The following is an 18,991-nucleotide window of genomic DNA, read 5'->3' on the forward strand; positions in this document are numbered from 1 at the left end:
CACTCGCTCACTAAGTCAGTCTCTCTCTCTCTCTCTCTTTTTCTTTTTATATATATTTTTTTCCGTCTTCTTCTTCTTCTTCTTCTTCTTCAGACCCTGTCATAGCACTAATGCCTTTCCAATACCACCAGCAGATGGAGACACTCCATTGCAACATTGGTTGTGAGCAGCAGTTTCTAAAAACAAATGCCTCATGGCGGATTTCCCATCCATCAATGGATGGTAAATTTTGTTTTTATCATTCACTGACCACAGAAACCAATGCATGGTCAAGCAACAGCAATGACACACCCTTGTGTATAGGCATGAGACCCTCATGTCATTTAACAGGATTCAGCACCACCCACAAGACAGCTACCTGTCATGTCATGTCAAACCTGCACAGGTGTGCTAGATTATTATTATTTAGTTTTATTTTTTTTTTTTACACCAATCAGTGTGCAAACATGGTCATTAAAACGCTAAATGAATAGACGTTCATAAACCAGTCAGTGCAACTCATCATTTTGGTCTCCAATTCTCAAACTCAAATTCTCACCCACGGAGGATTAAATGAGAATCTTTCTTGTTTAACACTGGAATGGGGTGGTGCACTGTTCACTACCCGAAGATACTGCCACATCGGGTCAATGCATAGGGCGACAGAAGCAAGCTTCCAAATCAGCTCCCTTTCTCAAAAATCCATTTAATTTATGGTCCCCAGATAGGGAACGTATGTATCAGTATGTGCTCACAAGTCACCCAAGTGCAAGTATTCACACAAAAAAAAACGTGCCTCAGGATGCGATCTGTCGCAAGATCCTTTCTTTTTTTACACTTGATCTAAGCCAAAAGGCCTAGAGGGGATAACCGGGAAAGGGGTGGACCCAACCATGTCCCCTTCATGAGCACTCACATTACTCATAGGAATGGAAGGAAGGCTGGCAGCCAACCAGCCTCCCATACACTTTCTGGGTGGGTGGCAGTCAGCCACCCATACATACATACAGCACAGGCTAAACCCACATCATCACTTAAAAAAAGGACAGGCGACCATTGCACTCTGATGGAGCATTTAGCAATGCAATCCATAGCCTGGCTTTTGCCTGAACCCCCATCACTCCTCCTCTTGCATATAAGACAATATTTCAGATCTGCATATAAAAACAACACGCCTACCTTTGTTGCACATAGCTGCCTGCCTGTCTCTAGTTACCCCACTGGCTGTAGCTGCGTCCCTTCCGACATGGAATAACACCAACTGTAACGATAAACTGAAAATTAACAGTATAAACCTGCATCATTTTGGACTCTGGTATTTGCTGAATCCGGGTGACCTGACAATCGATGGTGGTGCCGCTGGTGATTCTGGCCTTCTTGGAATCTGTTGGGCCTATGTGTTAGCTCACACATCACTTGGGTATCCATGGTAACTACCACAACATGGTCATCTGCAGTTTACATCTAGCCCGTGGCATTGAATGGCATTTTAAAAGTGCTAAGGGTCCTGGTGCAATAATCCTCCCATGAGGATCAGCCTCAACGGCTTTGTAGATTGCACTCATGTCAGCAACTCCATATACATTTTTTTTTCTTCATGCTTCTTTCTTCATCCTTTTTTCTTTCTGTCATTCAGACTTTCATTCATTCGATCTCTCTCACTCACTTGCTTTAACTCATTTGTTCTCACTCACTCACTCACTCACTCAATCACTCACTCACTCATTCACTCTCACTCACTCTCACTCTCTCACTCACTCGCTCACTAAGTCAGTCTCTCTCTCTCTCTCTCTCTTTTTCTTTTTATATATATTTTTTTCCGTCTTCTTCTTCTTCTTCTTCAGACCCTGTCATAGCACTAATGCCTTTCCAATACCACCAGCAGATGGAGACACTCCATTGCAACATTGGTTGTGAGCAGCAGTTTCTAAAAACAAATGCCTCATGGCGGATTTCCCATCCATCAATGGATGGTAAATTTTGTTTTTATCATTCACTGACCACAGAAACCAATGCATGGTCAAGCAACAGCAATGACACACCCTTGTGTATAGGCATGAGACCCTCATGTCATTTAACAGGATTCAGCACCACCCACAAGACAGCTACCTGTCATGTCATGTCAAACCTGCACAGGTGTGCTAGATTATTATTATTTAGTTTTATTTTATTTTTTTACACCAAACAGTGTGCAAACATGGTCATTAAAACGCTAAATGAATAGACGTTCATAAACCAGTCAGTGCAACTCATCATTTTGGTCTCCAATTCTCAAACTCAAATTCTCACCCACGGAGGATTAAATGAGAATCTTTCTTGTTTAACACTGGAATGGGGTGGTGCACTGTTCACTACCCGAAGATACTGCCACATCGGGTCAATGCATAGGGCGACAGAAGCAAGCTTCCAAATCAGCTCCCTTTCTCAAAAATCCATTTAATTTATGGTCCCCAGATAGGGAACGTATGTATCAGTATGTGCTCACAAGTCACCCAAGTGCAAGTATTCACACAAAAAAAAAACGTGCCTCAGGATGCGATCTGTCGCAAGATCCTTTCTTTTTTTACACTTGATCTAAGCCAAAAGGCCTAGAGGGGATAACCGGGAAAGGGGTGGACCCAACCATGTCCCCTTCATGAGCACTCACATTACTCATAGGAATGGAAGGAAGGCTGGCAGCCAACCAGCCTCCCATACACTTTCTGGGTGGGTGGCAGTCAGCCACCCATACATACATACAGCACAGGCTAAACCCACATCATCACTTAAAAAAAGGACAGGCGACCATTGCACTCTGATGGAGCATTTAGCAATGCAATCCATAGCCTGGCTTTTGCCTGAACCCCCATCACTCCTCCTCTTGCATATAAGACAATATTTCAGATCTGCATATGAAAACAACACGCCTACCTTTGTTGCACATAGCTGCCTGCCTGTCTCTAGTTACCCCACTGGCTGTAGCTGCGTCCCTTCCGACATGGAATAACACCAACTGTAACGATAAACTGAAAATTAACAGTATAAACCTGCATCATTTTGGACTCTGGTATTTGCTGAATCCGGGTGACCTGACAATCGATGGTGGTGCCGCTGGTGATTCTGGCCTTCTTGGAATCTGTTGGGCCTATGTGTTAGCTCACACATCACTTGGGTATCCATGGTAACTACCACAACATGGTCATCTGCAGTTTACATCTAGCCCGTGGCATTGAATGGCATTTTAAAAGTGCTAAGGGTCCTGGTGCAATAATCCTCCCATGAGGATCAGCCTCAACGGCTTTGTAGATTGCACTCATGTCAGCAACTCCATATACATTTTTTTTTCTTCATGCTTCTTTCTTCATCCTTTTTTCTTTCTGTCATTCAGACTTTCATTCATTCGATCTCTCTCACTCACTTGCTTTAACTCATTTGTTCTCACTCACTCACTCACTCAATCACTCACTCACTCATTCACTCTCACTCACTCTCACTCTCTCACTCACTCGCTCACTAAGTCAGTCTCTCTCTCTCTCTCTCTTTTTCTTTTTATATATATTTTTTTCCGTCTTCTTCTTCTTCTTCTTCTTCTTCAGACCCTGTCATAGCACTAATGCCTTTCCAATACCACCAGCAGATGGAGACACTCCATTGCAACATTGGTTGTGAGCAGCAGTTTCTAAAAACAAATGCCTCATGGCGGATTTCCCATCCATCAATGGATGGTAAATTTTGTTTTTATCATTCACTGACCACAGAAACCAATGCATGGTCAAGCAACAGCAATGACACACCCTTGTGTATAGGCATGAGACCCTCATGTCATTTAACAGGATTCAGCACCACCCACAAGACAGCTACCTGTCATGTCATGTCAAACCTGCACAGGTGTGCTAGATTATTATTATTTAGTTTTATTTTATTTTTTTACACCAATCAGTGTGCAAACATGGTCATTAAAACGCTAAATGAATAGACGTTCATAAACCAGTCAGTGCAACTCATCATTTTGGTCTCCAATTCTCAAACTCAAATTCTCACCCACGGAGGATTAAATGAGAATCTTTCTTGTTTAACACTGGAATGGGGTGGTGCACTGTTCACTACCCGAAGATACTGCCACATCGGGTCAATGCATAGGGCGAAAGAAGCAAGCTTCCAAATCAGCTCCCTTTCTCAAAAATCCATTTAATTTATGGTCCCCAGATAGGGAACGTATGTATCAGTATGTGCTCACAAGTCACCCAAGTGCAAGTATTCACACAAAAAAAAAACGTGCCTCAGGATGCGATCTGTTGCAAGATCCTTTCTTTTTTTACACTTGATCTAAGCCAAAAGGCCTAGAGGGGATAACCGGGAAAGGGGTGGACCCAACCATGTCCCCTTCATGAGCACTCACATTACTCATAGGAATGGAAGGAAGGCTGGCAGCCAACCAGCCTCCCATACACTTTCTGGGTGGGTGGCAGTCAGCCACCCATACATACATACAGCACAGGCTAAACCCACATCATCACTTAAAAAAAGGACAGGCGACCATTGCACTCTGATGGAGCATTTAGCAATGCAATCCATAGCCTGGCTTTTGCCTGAACCCCCATCACTCCTCCTCTTGCATATAAGACAATATTTCAGATCTGCATATGAAAACAACACGCCTACCTTTGTTGCACATAGCTGCCTGCCTGTCTCTAGTTACCCCACTGGCTGTAGCTGCGTCCCTTCCGACATGGAATAACACCAACTGTAACGATAAACTGAAAATTAACAGTATAAACCTGCATCATTTTGGACTCTGGTATTTGCTGAATCCGGGTGACCTGACAATCGATGGTGGTGCCGCTGGTGATTCTGGCCTTCTTGGAATCTGTTGGGCCTATGTGTTAGCTCACACATCACTTGGGTATCCATGGTAACTACCACAACATGGTCATCTGCAGTTTACATCTAGCCCGTGGCATTGAATGGCATTTTAAAAGTGCTAAGGGTCCTGGTGCAATAATCCTCCCATGAGGATCAGCCTCAACGGCTTTGTAGATTGCACTCATGTCAGCAACTCCATATACATTTTTTTTTCTTCATGCTTCTTTCTTCATCCTTTTTTCTTTCTGTCATTCAGACTTTCATTCATTCGATCTCTCTCACTCACTTGCTTTAACTCATTTGTTCTCACTCACTCACTCACTCATTCACTCTCACTCACTCTCACTCTCTCACTCACTCGCTCACTAAGTCAGTCTCTCTCTCTCTCTCTCTTTTTCTTTTTATATATATTTTTTTCCGTCTTCTTCTTCTTCTTCTTCTTCAGACCCTGTCATAGCACTAATGCCTTTCCAATACCACCAGCAGATGGAGACACTCCATTGCAACATTGGTTGTGAGCAGCAGTTTCTAAAAACAAATGCCTCATGGCGGATTTCCCATCCATCAATGGATGGTAAATTTTGTTTTTATCATTCACTGACCACAGAAACCAATGCATGGTCAAGCAACAGCAATGACACACCCTTGTGTATAGGCATGAGACCCTCATGTCATTTAACAGGATTCAGCACCACCCACAAGACAGCTACCTGTCATGTCATGTCAAACCTGCACAGGTGTGCTAGATTATTATTATTTAGTTTTATTTTATTTTTTTACACCAATCAGTGTGCAAACATGGTCATTAAAACGCTAAATGAATAGACGTTCATAAACCAGTCAGTGCAACTCATCATTTTGGTCTCCAATTCTCAAACTCAAATTCTCACCCACGGAGGATTAAATGAGAATCTTTCTTGTTTAACACTGGAATGGGGTGGTGCACTGTTCACTACCCGAAGATACTGCCACATCGGGTCAATGCATAGGGCGACAGAAGCAAGCTTCCAAATCAGCTCCCTTTCTCAAAAATCCATTTAATTTATGGTCCCCAGATAGGGAACGTATGTATCAGTATGTGCTCACAAGTCACCCAAGTGCAAGTATTCACACAAAAAAAAAACGTGCCTCAGGATGCGATCTGTCGCAAGATCCTTTCTTTTTTTACACTTGATCTAAGCCAAAAGGCCTAGAGGGGATAACCGGGAAAGGGGTGGACCCAACCATGTCCCCTTCATGAGCACTCACATTACTCATAGGAATGGAAGGAAGGCTGGCAGCCAACCAGCCTCCCATACACTTTCTGGGTGGGTGGCAGTCAGCCACCCATACATACATACATACAGCACAGGCTAAACCCACATCATCACTTAAAAAAAGGACAGGCGACCATTGCACTCTGATGGAGCATTTAGCAATGCAATCCATAGCCTGGCTTTTGCCTGAACCCCCATCACTCCTCCTCTTGCATATAAGACAATATTTCAGATCTGCATATGAAAACAACACGCCTACCTTTGTTGCACATAGCTGCCTGCCTGTCTCTAGTTACCCCACTGGCTGTAGCTGCGTCCCTTCCGACATGGAATAACACCAACTGTAACGATAAACTGAAAATTAACAGTATAAACCTGCATCATTTTGGACTCTGGTATTTGCTGAATCCGGGTGACCTGACAATCGATGGTGGTGCCGCTGGTGATTCTGGCCTTCTTGGAATCTGTTGGGCCTATGTGTTAGCTCACACATCACTTGGGTATCCATGGTAACTACCACAACATGGTCATCTGCAGTTTACATCTAGCCCGTGGCATTGAATGGCATTTTAAAAGTGCTAAGGGTCCTGGTGCAATAATCCTCCCATGAGGATCAGCCTCAACGGCTTTGTAGATTGCACTCATGTCAGCAACTCCATATACATTTTTTTTTTCTTCATGCTTCTTTCTTCATCCTTTTTTCTTTCTGTCATTCAGACTTTCATTCATTCGATCTCTCTCACTCACTTGCTTTAACTCATTTGTTCTCACTCACTCACTCACTCAATCACTCACTCACTCATTCACTCTCACTCACTCTCACTCTCTCGCTCACTAAGTCAGTCTCTCTCTCTCTCTCTCTCTCTCTTTTTCTTTATATTTTTTTCCGTCTTCTTCTTCTTCTTCTTCAGACCCTGTCATAGCACTAATGCCTTTCCAATACCACCAGCAGATGGAGACACTCCATTGCAACATTGGTTGTGAGCAGCAGTTTCTAAAAACAAATGCCTCATGGCGGATTTCCCATCCATCAATGGATGGTAAATTTTGTTTTTATCATTCACTGACCACAGAAACCAATGCATGGTCAAGCAACAGCAATGACACACCCTTGTGTATAGGCATGAGACCCTCATGTCATTTAACAGGATTCAGCACCACCCACAAGACAGCTACCTGTCATGTCATGTCAAACCTGCACAGGTGTGCTAGATTATTATTATTTAGTTTTATTTTATTTTTTTACACCAATCAGTGTGCAAACATGGTCATTAAAACGCTAAATGAATAGACGTTCATAAACCAGTCAGTGCAACTCATCATTTTGGTCTCCAATTCTCAAACTCAAATTCTCACCCACGGAGGATTAAATGAGAATCTTTCTTGTTTAACACTGGAATGGGGTGGTGCACTGTTCACTACCCGAAGATACTGCCACATCGGGTCAATGCATAGGGCGACAGAAGCAAGCTTCCAAATCAGCTCCCTTTCTCAAAAATCCATTTAATTTATGGTCCCCAGATAGGGAACGTATGTATCAGTATGTGCTCACAAGTCACCCAAGTGCAAGTATTCACACAAAAAAAAAAACGTGCCTCAGGATGCGATCTGTCGCAAGATCCTTTCTTTTTTTACACTTGATCTAAGCCAAAAGGCCTAGAGGGGATAACCGGGAAAGGGGTGGACCCAACCATGTCCCCTTCATGAGCACTCACATTACTCATAGGAATGGAAGGAAGGCTGGCAGCCAACCAGCCTCCCATACACTTTCTGGGTGGGTGGCAGTCAGCCACCCATACATACATACAGCACAGGCTAAACCCACATCATCACTTAAAAAAAGGACAGGCGACCATTGCACTCTGATGGAGCATTTAGCAATGCAATCCATAGCCTGGCTTTTGCCTGAACCCCCATCACTCCTCCTCTTGCATATAAGACAATATTTCAGATCTGCATATGAAAACAACACGCCTACCTTTGTTGCACATAGCTGCCTGCCTGTCTCTAGTTACCCCACTGGCTGTAGCTGCGTCCCTTCCGACATGGAATAACACCAACTGTAACGATAAACTGAAAATTAACAGTATAAACCTGCATCATTTTGGACTCTGGTATTTGCTGAATCCGGGTGACCTGACAATCGATGGTGGTGCCGCTGGTGATTCTGGCCTTCTTGGAATCTGTTGGGCCTATGTGTTAGCTCACACATCACTTGGGTATCCATGGTAACTACCACAACATGGTCATCTGCAGTTTACATCTAGCCCGTGGCATTGAATGGCATTTTAAAAGTGCTAAGGGTCCTGGTGCAATAATCCTCCCATGAGGATCAGCCTCAACGGCTTTGTAGATTGCACTCATGTCAGCAACTCCATATACATTTTTTTTTTCTTCATGCTTATTTCTTCATCCTTTTTTCTTTCTGTCATTCAGACTTTCATTCATTCGATCTCTCTCACTCACTTGCTTTAACTCATTTGTTCTCACTCACTCACTCACTCACTCAATCACTCACTCACTCATTCACTCTCACTCACTCTCACTCTCTCACTCACTCGCTCACTAAGTCAGTCTCTCTCTCTCTCTCTTTTTCTTTTTATATATATTTTTTTCCGTCTTCTTCTTCTTCTTCTTCAGACCCTGTCATAGCACTAATGCCTTTCCAATACCACCAGCAGATGGAGACACTCCATTGCAACATTGGTTGTGAGCAGCAGTTTCTAAAAACAAATGCCTCATGGCGGATTTCCCATCCATCAATGGATGGTAAATTTTGTTTTTATCATTCACTGACCACAGAAACCAATGCATGGTCAAGCAACAGCAATGACACACCCTTGTGTATAGGCATGAGACCCTCATGTCATTTAACAGGATTCAGCACCACCCACAAGACAGCTACCTGTCATGTCATGTCAAACCTGCACAGGTGTGCTAGATTATTATTATTTAGTTTTATTTTATTTTTTTACACCAATCAGTGTGCAAACATGGTCATTAAAACGCTAAATGAATAGACGTTCATAAACCAGTCAGTGCAACTCATCATTTTGGTCTCCAATTCTCAAACTCAAATTCTCACCCACGGAGGATTAAATGAGAATCTTTCTTGTTTAACACTGGAATGGGGTGGTGCACTGTTCACTACCCGAAGATACTGCCACATCGGGTCAATGCATAGGGCGACAGAAGCAAGCTTCCAAATCAGCTCCCTTTCTCAAAAATCCATTTAATTTATGGTCCCCAGATAGGGAACGTATGTATCAGTATGTGCTCACAAGCCACCCAAGTGCAAGTATTCACACAAAAAAAAAACGTGCCTCAGGATGCGATCTGTCGCAAGATCCTTTCTTTTTTTACACTTGATCTAAGCCAAAAGGCCTAGAGGGGATAACTGGGAAAGGGGTGGACCCAACCATGTCCCCTTCATGAGCACTCACATTACTCATAGGAATGGAAGGAAGGCTGGCAGCCAACCAGCCTCCCATACACTTTCTGGGTGGGTGGCAGTCAGCCACCCATACATACATACAGCACAGGCTAAACCCACATCATCACTTAAAAAAAGGACAGGCGACCATTGCACTCTGATGGAGCATTTAGCAATGCAATCCATAGCCTGGCTTTTGCCTGAACCCCCATCACTCCTCCTCTTGCATATAAGACAATATTTCAGATCTGCATATGAAAACAACACGCCTACCTTTGTTGCACATAGCTGCCTGCCTGTCTCTAGTTACCCCACTGGCTGTAGCTGCGTCCCTTCCGACATGGAATAACACCAACTGTAACGATAAACTGAAAATTAACAGTATAAACCTGCATCATTTTGGACTCTGGTATTTGCTGAATCCGGGTGACCTGACAATCGATGGTGGTGCCGCTGGTGATTCTGGCCTTCTTGGAATCTGTTGGGCCTATGTGTTAGCTCACACATCACTTGGGTATCCATGGTAACTACCACAACATGGTCATCTGCAGTTTACATCTAGCCCGTGGCATTGAATGGCATTTTAAAAGTGCTAAGGGTCCTGGTGCAATAATCCTCCCATGAGGATCAGCCTCAACGGCTTTGTAGATTGCACTCATGTCAGCAACTCCATATACATTTTTTTTTCTTCATGCTTCTTTCTTCATCCTTTTTTCTTTCTGTCATTCAGACTTTCATTCATTCGATCTCTCTCACTCACTTGCTTTAACTCATTTGTTCTCACTCACTCACTCACTCACTCACTCAATCACTCACTCACTCACTCACTCATTCACTCTCACTCACTCTCACTCTCTCACTCACTCGCTCACTAAGTCAGTCTCTCTCTCTCTCTCTCTCTTTTTATATATATTTTTTTCCGTCTTCTTCTTCTTCTTCTTCTTCAGATCCTGTCATAGCACTAATGCCTTTCCAATACCACCAGCAGATGGAGACACTTCATTGCAACATTGGTTGTGAGCAGCAGTTTCTAAAAACAAATGCCTCATGGCAGATTTCCAATCCATCAATGGATGGTAAATTTTGTTTTTATCATTCACTGACCACAGAAACCAATGCATGGTCAAGCAACAGCAATGACACACCCTTGTGTATAGGCATGAGACCCTCATGTCATTTAACAGGATTCAGCACCACCCACAAGACAGCTACCTGTCATGTCATGTCAAACCTGCACAGGTGTGCTAGATTATTATTATTTAGTTTTATTTTATTTTTTTACACCAATCAGTGTGCAAACATGGTCATTAAAACGCTAAATGAATAGACGTTCATAAACCAGTCAGTGCAACTCATCATTTTGGTCTCCAATTCTCAAACTCAAATTCTCACCCACGGAGGATTAAATGAGAATCTTTCTTGTTTAACACTGGAATGGGGTGGTGCACTGTTCACTACCCGAAGATACTGCCACATCGGGTCAATGCATAGGGCGACAGAAGCAAGCTTCCAAATCAGCTCCCTTTCTCAAAAATCCATTTAATTTATGGTCCCCAGATAGGGAATGTATGTATCAGTATGTGCTCACAAGTCACCCAAGTGCAAGTATTCACACAAAAAAAAAACGTGCCTCAGGATGCGATCTGTCGCAAGATCCTTTCTTTTTTTACACTTGATCTAAGCCAAAAGGCCTAGAGGGGATAACCGGGAAAGGGGTGGACCCAACCATGTCCCCTTCATGAGCACTCACATTACTCATAGGAATGGAAGGAAGGCTGGCAGCCAACCAGCCTCCCATACACTTTCTGGGTGGGTGGCAGTCAGCCACCCATACATACATACAGCACAGGCTAAACCCACATCATCACTTAAAAAAAGGACAGGCGACCATTGCACTCTGATGGAGCATTTAGCAATGCAATCCATAGCCTGGCTTTTGCCTGAACCCCCATCACTCCTCCTCTTGCATATAAGACAATATTTCAGATCTGCATATGAAAACAACACGCCTACCTTTGTTGCACATAGCTGCCTGCCTGTCTCTAGTTACCCCACTGGCTGTAGCTGCGTCCCTTCCGACATGGAATAACACCAACTGTAACGATAAACTGAAAATTAACAGTATAAACCTGCATCATTTTGGACTCTGGTATTTGCTGAATCCGGGTGACCTGACAATCGATGGTGGTGCCGCTGGTGATTCTGGCCTTCTTGGAATCTGTTGGGCCTATGTGTTAGCTCACACATCACTTGGGTATCCATGGTAACTACCACAACATGGTCATCTGCAGTTTACATCTAGCCCGTGGCATTGAATGGCATTTTAAAAGTGCTAAGGGTCCTGGTGCAATAATCCTCCCATGAGGATCAGCCTCAACGGCTTTGTAGATTGCACTCATGTCAGCAACTCCATATACATTTTTTTTTCTTCATGCTTCTTTCTTCATCCTTTTTTCTTTCTGTCATTCAGACTTTCATTCATTCGATCTCTCTCACTCACTTGCTTTAACTCATTTGTTCTCACTCACTCACTCACTCAATCACTCACTCACTCATTCACTCTCACTCACTCTCACTCTCTCACTCACTCGCTCACTAAGTCAGTCTCTCTCTCTCTCTCTCTTTTTCTTTTTATATATATTTTTTTCCGTCTTCTTCTTCTTCTTCTTCTTCTTCTTCTTCAGACCCTGTCATAGCACTAATGCCTTTTCAATACCACCAGCAGATGGAGACACTCCATTGCAACATTGGTTGTGAGCAGCAGTTTCTAAAAACAAATGCCTCATGGCGGATTTCCCATCCATCAATGGATGGTAAATTTTGTTTTTATCATTCACTGACCACAGAAACCAATGCATGGTCAAGCAACAGCAATGACACACCCTTGTGTATAGGCATGAGACCCTCATGTCATTTAACAGGATTCAGCACCACCCACAAGACAGCTACCTGTCATGTCATGTCAAACCTGCACAGGTGTGCTAGATTATTATTATTTAGTTTTATTTTATTTTTTTACACCAATCAGTGTGCAAACATGGTCATTAAAACGCTAAATGAATAGACGTTCATAAACCAGTCAGTGCAACTCATCATTTTAGTCTCCAATTCTCAAACTCAAATTCTCACCCACGGAGGATTAAATGAGAATCTTTCTTGTTTAACACTGGAATGGGGTGGTGCACTGTTCACTACCCGAAGATACTGCCACATCGGGTCAATGCATAGGGCGACAGAAGCAAGCTTCCAAATCAGCTCCCTTTCTCAAAAATCCATTTAATTTATGGTCCCCAGATAGGGAACGTATGTATCAGTATGTGCTCACAAGTCACCCAAGTGCAAGTATTCACACAAAAAAAAACGTGCCTCAGGATGCGATCTGTCGCAAGATCCTTTCTTTTTTTACACTTGATCTAAGCCAAAAGGCCTAGAGGGGATAACCGGGAAAGGGGTGGACCCAACCATGTCCCCTTCATGAGCACTCACATTACTCATAGGAATGGAAGGAAGGCTGGCAGCCAACCAGCCTCCCATACACTTTCTGGGTGGGTGGCAGTCAGCCACCCATACATACATACAGCACAGGCTAAACCCACATCATCACTTAAAAAAAGGACAGGCGACCATTGCACTCTGATGGAGCATTTAGCAATGCAATCCATAGCCTGGCTTTTGCCTGAACCCCCATCACTCCTCCTCTTGCATATAAGACAATATTTCAGATCTGCATATGAAAACAACACGCCTACCTTTGTTGCACATAGCTGCCTGCCTGTCTCTAGTTACCCCACTGGCTGTAGCTGCGTCCCTTCCGACATGGAATAACACCAACTGTAACGATAAACTGAAAATTAACAGTATAAACCTGCATCATTTTGGACTCTGGTATTTGCTGAATCCGGGTGACCTGACAATCGATGGTGGTGCCGCTGGTGATTCTGGCCTTCTTGGAATCTGTTGGGCCTATGTGTTAGCTCACACATCACTTGGGTATCCATGGTAACTACCACAACATGGTCATCTGCAGTTTACATCTAGCCCGTGGCATTGAATGGCATTTTAAAAGTGCTAAGGGTCCTGGTGCAATAATCCTCCCATGAGGATCAGCCTCAACGGCTTTGTAGATTGCACTCATGTCAGCAACTCCATATACATTTTTTTTTCTTCATGCTTCTTTCTTCATCCTTTTTTCTTTCTGTCATTCAGACTTTCATTCATTCGATCTCTCTCACTCACTTGCTTTAACTCATTTGTTCTCACTCACTCACTCACTCAATCACTCACTCACTCATTCACTCTCACTCACTCTCACTCTCTCACTCACTCGCTCACTAAGTCAGTCTCTCTCTCTCTCTCTCTTTATCTTTTTATATATATTTTTTTCCGTCTTCTTCTTCTTCTTCTTCTTCTTCTTCAGACCCTGTCATAGCACTAATGCCTTTCCAATACCACCAGCAGATGGAGACACTCCATTGCAACATTGGTTGTGAGCAGCAGTTTCTAAAAACAAATGCCTCATGGCGGATTTCCCATCCATCAATGGATGGTAAATTTTGTTTTTATCATTCACTGACCACAGAAACCAATGCATGGTCAAGCAACAGCAATGACACACCCTTGTGTATAGGCATGAGACCCTCATGTCATTTAACAGGATTCAGCACCACCCACAAGACAGCTACCTGTCATGTCATGTCAAACCTGCACAGGTGTGCTAGATTATTATTATTTAGTTTTATTTTATTTTTTTACACCAATCAGTGTGCAAACATGGTCATTAAAACGCTAAATGAATAGACGTTCATAAACCAGTCAGTGCAACTCATCATTTTGGTCTCCAATTCTCAAACTCAAATTCTCACCCACGGAGGATTAAATGAGAATCTTTCTTGTTTAACACTGGAATGGGGTGGTGCACTGTTCACTACCCGAAGATACTGCCACATCGGGTCAATGCATAGGGCGACAGAAGCAAGCTTCCAAATCAGCTCCCTTTCTCAAAAATCCATTTAATTTATGGTCCCCAGATAGGGAACGTATGTATCAGTATGTGCTCACAAGTCACCCAAGTGCAAGTATTCACACAAAAAAAAACGTGCCTCAGAATGCGATCTGTCGCAAGATCCTTTCTTTTTTTACACTTGATCTAAGCCAAAAGGCCTAGAGGGGATAACCGGGAAAGGGGTGGACCCAACCATGTCCCCTTCATGAGCACTCACATTACTCATAGGAATGGAAGGAAGGCTGGCAGCCAACCAGCCTCCCATACACTTTCTGGGTGGGTGGCAGTCAGCCACCCATACATACATACAGCACAGGCTAAACCCACATCATCACTTAAAAAAAGGACAGGCGACCATTGCACTCTGATGGAGCATTTAGCAATGCAATCCATAGCCTGGCTTTTGCCTGAACCCCCATCACTCCTCCTCTTGCATATAAGACAATTTTTCAGATCTGCATATGAAAACAACACGCCTACCTTTGTTGCACATAGCTGCCTGCCTGTCTCTAGTTACCCCACTGGCTGTAGCTGCGTCCGTTCCGACATGGAATAACACCAACTGTAACGATAAACTGAAAATTAACAGTATAAACCTGCATCATTTTGGACTCTGGTATTTGCTGAATCCGGGTGACCTGACAATCGATGGTGGTGCCGCTGGTGATTCTGGCCTTCTTGGAATCTGTTGGGCCTATGTGTTAGCTCACACATCACTTGGGTATCCATGGTAACTACCACAACATGGTCATCTGCAGTTTACATCTAGCCCGTGGCATTGAATGGCATTTTAAAAGTGCTAAGGGTCCTGGTGCAATAATCCTCCCATGAGGATCAGCCTCAACGGCTTTGTAGATTGCACTCATGTCAGCAACTCCATATACATTTTTTTTTCTTCATGCTTCTTTCTTCATCCTTTTTTCTTTCTGTCATTCAGACTTTCATTCATTCGATCTCTCTCACTCACTTGCTTTAACTCATTTGTTCTCACTCACTCACTCACTCACTCACTCAATCACTCACTCACTCATTCACTCTCACTCACTCTCACTCTCTCACTCACTCGCTCACTAAGTCAGTCTCTCTCTCTCTCTCTCTCTTTTTCTTTTTATATATATTTTTTTCCGTCTTCTTCTTCCTCTTCTTCTTCTTCAGACCCTGTCATAGCACTAATGCCTTTCCAATACCACCAGCAGATGGAGACACTCCATTGCAACATTGGTTGTGAGCAGCAGTTTCTAAAAACAAATGCCTCATGGCGGATTTCCCATCCATCAATGGATGGTAAATTTTGTTTTTATCATTCACTGACCACAGAAACCAATGCATGGTCAAGCAACAGCAATGACACACCCTTGTGTATAGGCATGAGACCCTCATGTCATTTAACAGGATTCAGCACCACCCACAAGACAGCTACCTGTCATGTCATGTCAAACCTGCACAGGTGTGCTAGATTATTATTATTTAGTTTTATTTTATTTTTTTACACCAATCAGTGTGCAAACATGGTCATTAAAACGCTAAATGAATAGACGTTCATAAACCAGTCAGTGCAACTCATCATTTTGGTCTCCAATTCTCAAACTCAAATTCTCACCCACGGAGGATTAAATGAGAATCTTTCTTGTTTAACACTGGAATGGGGTGGTGCACTGTTCACTACCCGAAGATACTGCCACATCGGGTCAATGCATAGGGCGACAGAAGCAAGTTCCAAATCAGCTCCCTTTCTCAAAAATCCATTTAATTTATGGTCCCCAGATAGGGAACGTATGTATCAGTATGTGCTCACAAGTCACCCAAGTGCAAGTATTCACACAAAAAAAAAACGTGCCTCAGGATGCGATCTGTCGCAAGATCCTTTCTTTTTTTACACTTGATCTAAGCCAAAAGGCCTAGAGGGGATAACCGGGAAAGGGGTGGACCCAACCATGTCCCCTTCATGAGCACTCACATTACTCATAGGAATGGAAGGAAGGCTGGCAGCCAACCAGCCTCCCATACACTTTCTGGGTGGGTGGCAGTCAGCCACCCATACATACATACAGCACAGGCTAAACCCACATCATCACTTAAAAAAAGGACAGGCGACCATTGCACTCTGATGGAGCATTTAGCAATGCAATCCATAGCCTGGCTTTTGCCTGAACCCCCATCACTCCTCCTCTTGCATATAAGACAATATTTCAGATCTGCATATGAAAACAACACGCCTACCTTTGTTGCACATAGCTGCCTGCCTGTCTCTAGTTACCCCACTGGCTGTAGCTGCGTCCCTTCCGACATGGAATAACACCAACTGTAACGATAAACTGAAAATTAACAGTATAAACCTGCATCATTTTGGACTCTGGTATTTGCTGAATCCGGGTGACCTGACAATCGATGGTGGTGCCGCTGGTGATTCTGGCCTTCTTGGAATCTGTTGGGCCTATGTGTTAGCTCACACATCACTTGGGTATCCATGGTAACTACCACAACATGGTCATCTGCAGTTTACATCTAGCCCGTGGCATTGAATGGCATTTTAAAAGTGCTAAGGGTCCTGGTGCAATAATCCTCCCATGAGGATCAGCCTCAACGGCTTTGTAGATTGCACTCATGTCAGCAACTCCATATACATTTTTTTTTCTTCATGCTTCTTTCTTCATCCTTTTTTCTTTCTGTCATTCAGACTTTCATTCATTCGATCTCTCTCACTCACTTGCTTTAACTCATTTGTTCTCACTCACTCACTCACTCACTCAATCACTCACTCACTCATTCACTCTCACTCACTCTCACTCTCTCACTCACTCGCTCACTAAGTCAGTCTCTCTCTCTCTCTCTCTTTTTCTTTTTATATATATTTTTTTCCGTCTTCTTCTTCTTCTTCTTCAGACCCTGTCATAGCACTAATGCCTTTCCAATACCACCAGCAGATGGAGACACTCCATTGCAACATTGGTTGTGAGCAGCAGTTTCTAAAAACAAATGCCTCATGGCGGATTTCCCATCCATCAATGGATGGTAAATTTTGTTTTTATCATTCACTGACCACAGAAACCAATGCATGGTCAAGCAACAGCAATGACACACCCTTGTGTATAGGCATGAGACCCTCATGTCATTTAACAGGATTCAGCACCACCCACAAGACAGCTACCTGTCATGTCATGTCAAACCTGCACAGGTGTGCTAGATTATTATTATTTAGTTTTATTTTATTTTTTTACACCAATCAGTGTGCAAACATGGTCATTAAAACGCTAAATGAATAGACGTTCATAAACCAGTTAGTGCAACTCATCATTTTGGTCTCCAATTCTCAAACTCAAATTCTCACCCACGGAGGATTAAATGAGAATCTTTCTTGTTTAACACTGGAATGGGGTGGTGCACTGTTCACTACCCGAAGATACTGCCACATCGGGTCAATGCATAGGGCGACAGAAGCAAGCTTCCAAATCAGCTCCCTTTCTCAAAAATCCATTTAATTTATGGTCCCCAGATAGGGAACGTATGTATCAGTATGTGCTCACAAGTCACCCAAGTGCAAGTATTCACACAAAAAAAAACGTGCCTCAGGATGCGATCTGTCGCAAGATCCTTTCTTTTTTTACACTTGATCTAAGCCAAAAGGCCTAGAGGGGATAACCGGGAAAGGGGTGGACCCAACCATGTCCCCTTCATGAGCACTCACATTACTCATAGGAATGGAAGGAAGGCTGGCAGCCAACCAGCCTCCCATACACTTTCTGGGTGGGTGGCAGTCAGCCACCCATACATACATACAGCACAGGCTAAACCCACATCATCACTTAAAAAAAGGACAGGCGACCATTGCACTCTGATGGAGCATTTAGCAATGCAATCCATAGCCTGGCTTTTGCCTGAACCCCCATCACTCCTCCTCTTGCATATAAGACAATATTTCAGATCTGCATATGAAAACAACACGCCTACCTTTGTTGCACATAGCTGCCTGCCTGTCTCTAGTTACCCCACTGGCTGTAGCTGCGTCCCTTCCGACATGGAATAACACCAACTGTAACGATAAACTGAAAATTAACAGTATAAACCTGCATCATTTTGGACTCTGGTATTTGCTGAATCCGGGTGACCTGACAATCGATGGTGGTGCCGCTGGTGATTCTGGCCTTCTTGGAATCTGTTGGGCCTATGTGTTAGCTCACACATCACTTGGGTATCCATGGTAACTACCACAACATGGTCATCTGCAGTTTACATCTAGCCCGTGGCATTGAATGGCATTTTAAAAGTGCTAAGGGTCCTGGTGCAATAATCCTCCCATGAGGATCAGCCTCAACGGCTTTGTAGATTGCACTCATGTCAGCAACTCCATATACATTTTTTTTTCTTCATGCTTCTTTCTTCATCCTTTTTTCTTTCTGTCATTCAGACTTTCATTCATTCGATCTCTCTCACTCACTTGCTTTAACTCATTTGTTCTCACTCACTCACTCACTCACTCAA

General features: G+C 43.4%; 11 pseudogenes; all 11 read right to left on the reverse strand.

Annotated features, from left to right (window-relative positions):
• Nucleotides 1-583: 583 nt before the first annotated feature.
• On the reverse strand, nt 584-847 carry LOC130338859 (U2 spliceosomal RNA; annotated as a pseudogene).
• Nucleotides 848-2,313: 1,466 nt separating this feature from the next.
• LOC130340212 (U2 spliceosomal RNA) lies at nt 2,314-2,578 on the reverse strand (annotated as a pseudogene).
• A 1,466-nt stretch (nt 2,579-4,044) lies between these two features.
• LOC130337760 (U2 spliceosomal RNA) lies at nt 4,045-4,309 on the reverse strand (annotated as a pseudogene).
• A 1,447-nt stretch (nt 4,310-5,756) lies between these two features.
• On the reverse strand, nt 5,757-6,021 carry LOC130340235 (U2 spliceosomal RNA; annotated as a pseudogene).
• A 1,457-nt stretch (nt 6,022-7,478) lies between these two features.
• On the reverse strand, nt 7,479-7,744 carry LOC130340688 (U2 spliceosomal RNA; annotated as a pseudogene).
• A 1,463-nt stretch (nt 7,745-9,207) lies between these two features.
• Nucleotides 9,208-9,472, reverse strand: LOC130340080 (U2 spliceosomal RNA; annotated as a pseudogene).
• Nucleotides 9,473-10,947: 1,475 nt separating this feature from the next.
• LOC130341408 (U2 spliceosomal RNA) lies at nt 10,948-11,212 on the reverse strand (annotated as a pseudogene).
• Nucleotides 11,213-12,684: 1,472 nt separating this feature from the next.
• LOC130338870 (U2 spliceosomal RNA) lies at nt 12,685-12,948 on the reverse strand (annotated as a pseudogene).
• A 1,469-nt stretch (nt 12,949-14,417) lies between these two features.
• Nucleotides 14,418-14,681, reverse strand: LOC130339906 (U2 spliceosomal RNA; annotated as a pseudogene).
• A 1,476-nt stretch (nt 14,682-16,157) lies between these two features.
• Nucleotides 16,158-16,421, reverse strand: LOC130342360 (U2 spliceosomal RNA; annotated as a pseudogene).
• A 1,464-nt stretch (nt 16,422-17,885) lies between these two features.
• Nucleotides 17,886-18,149, reverse strand: LOC130338881 (U2 spliceosomal RNA; annotated as a pseudogene).
• Nucleotides 18,150-18,991: the final 842 nt, after the last annotated feature.

This window comes from Hyla sarda, chromosome 1 (assembly GCF_029499605.1).
Source record: "Hyla sarda isolate aHylSar1 chromosome 1, aHylSar1.hap1, whole genome shotgun sequence".
NCBI classification, from domain to species: domain Eukaryota; kingdom Metazoa; phylum Chordata; class Amphibia; order Anura; family Hylidae; genus Hyla; species Hyla sarda.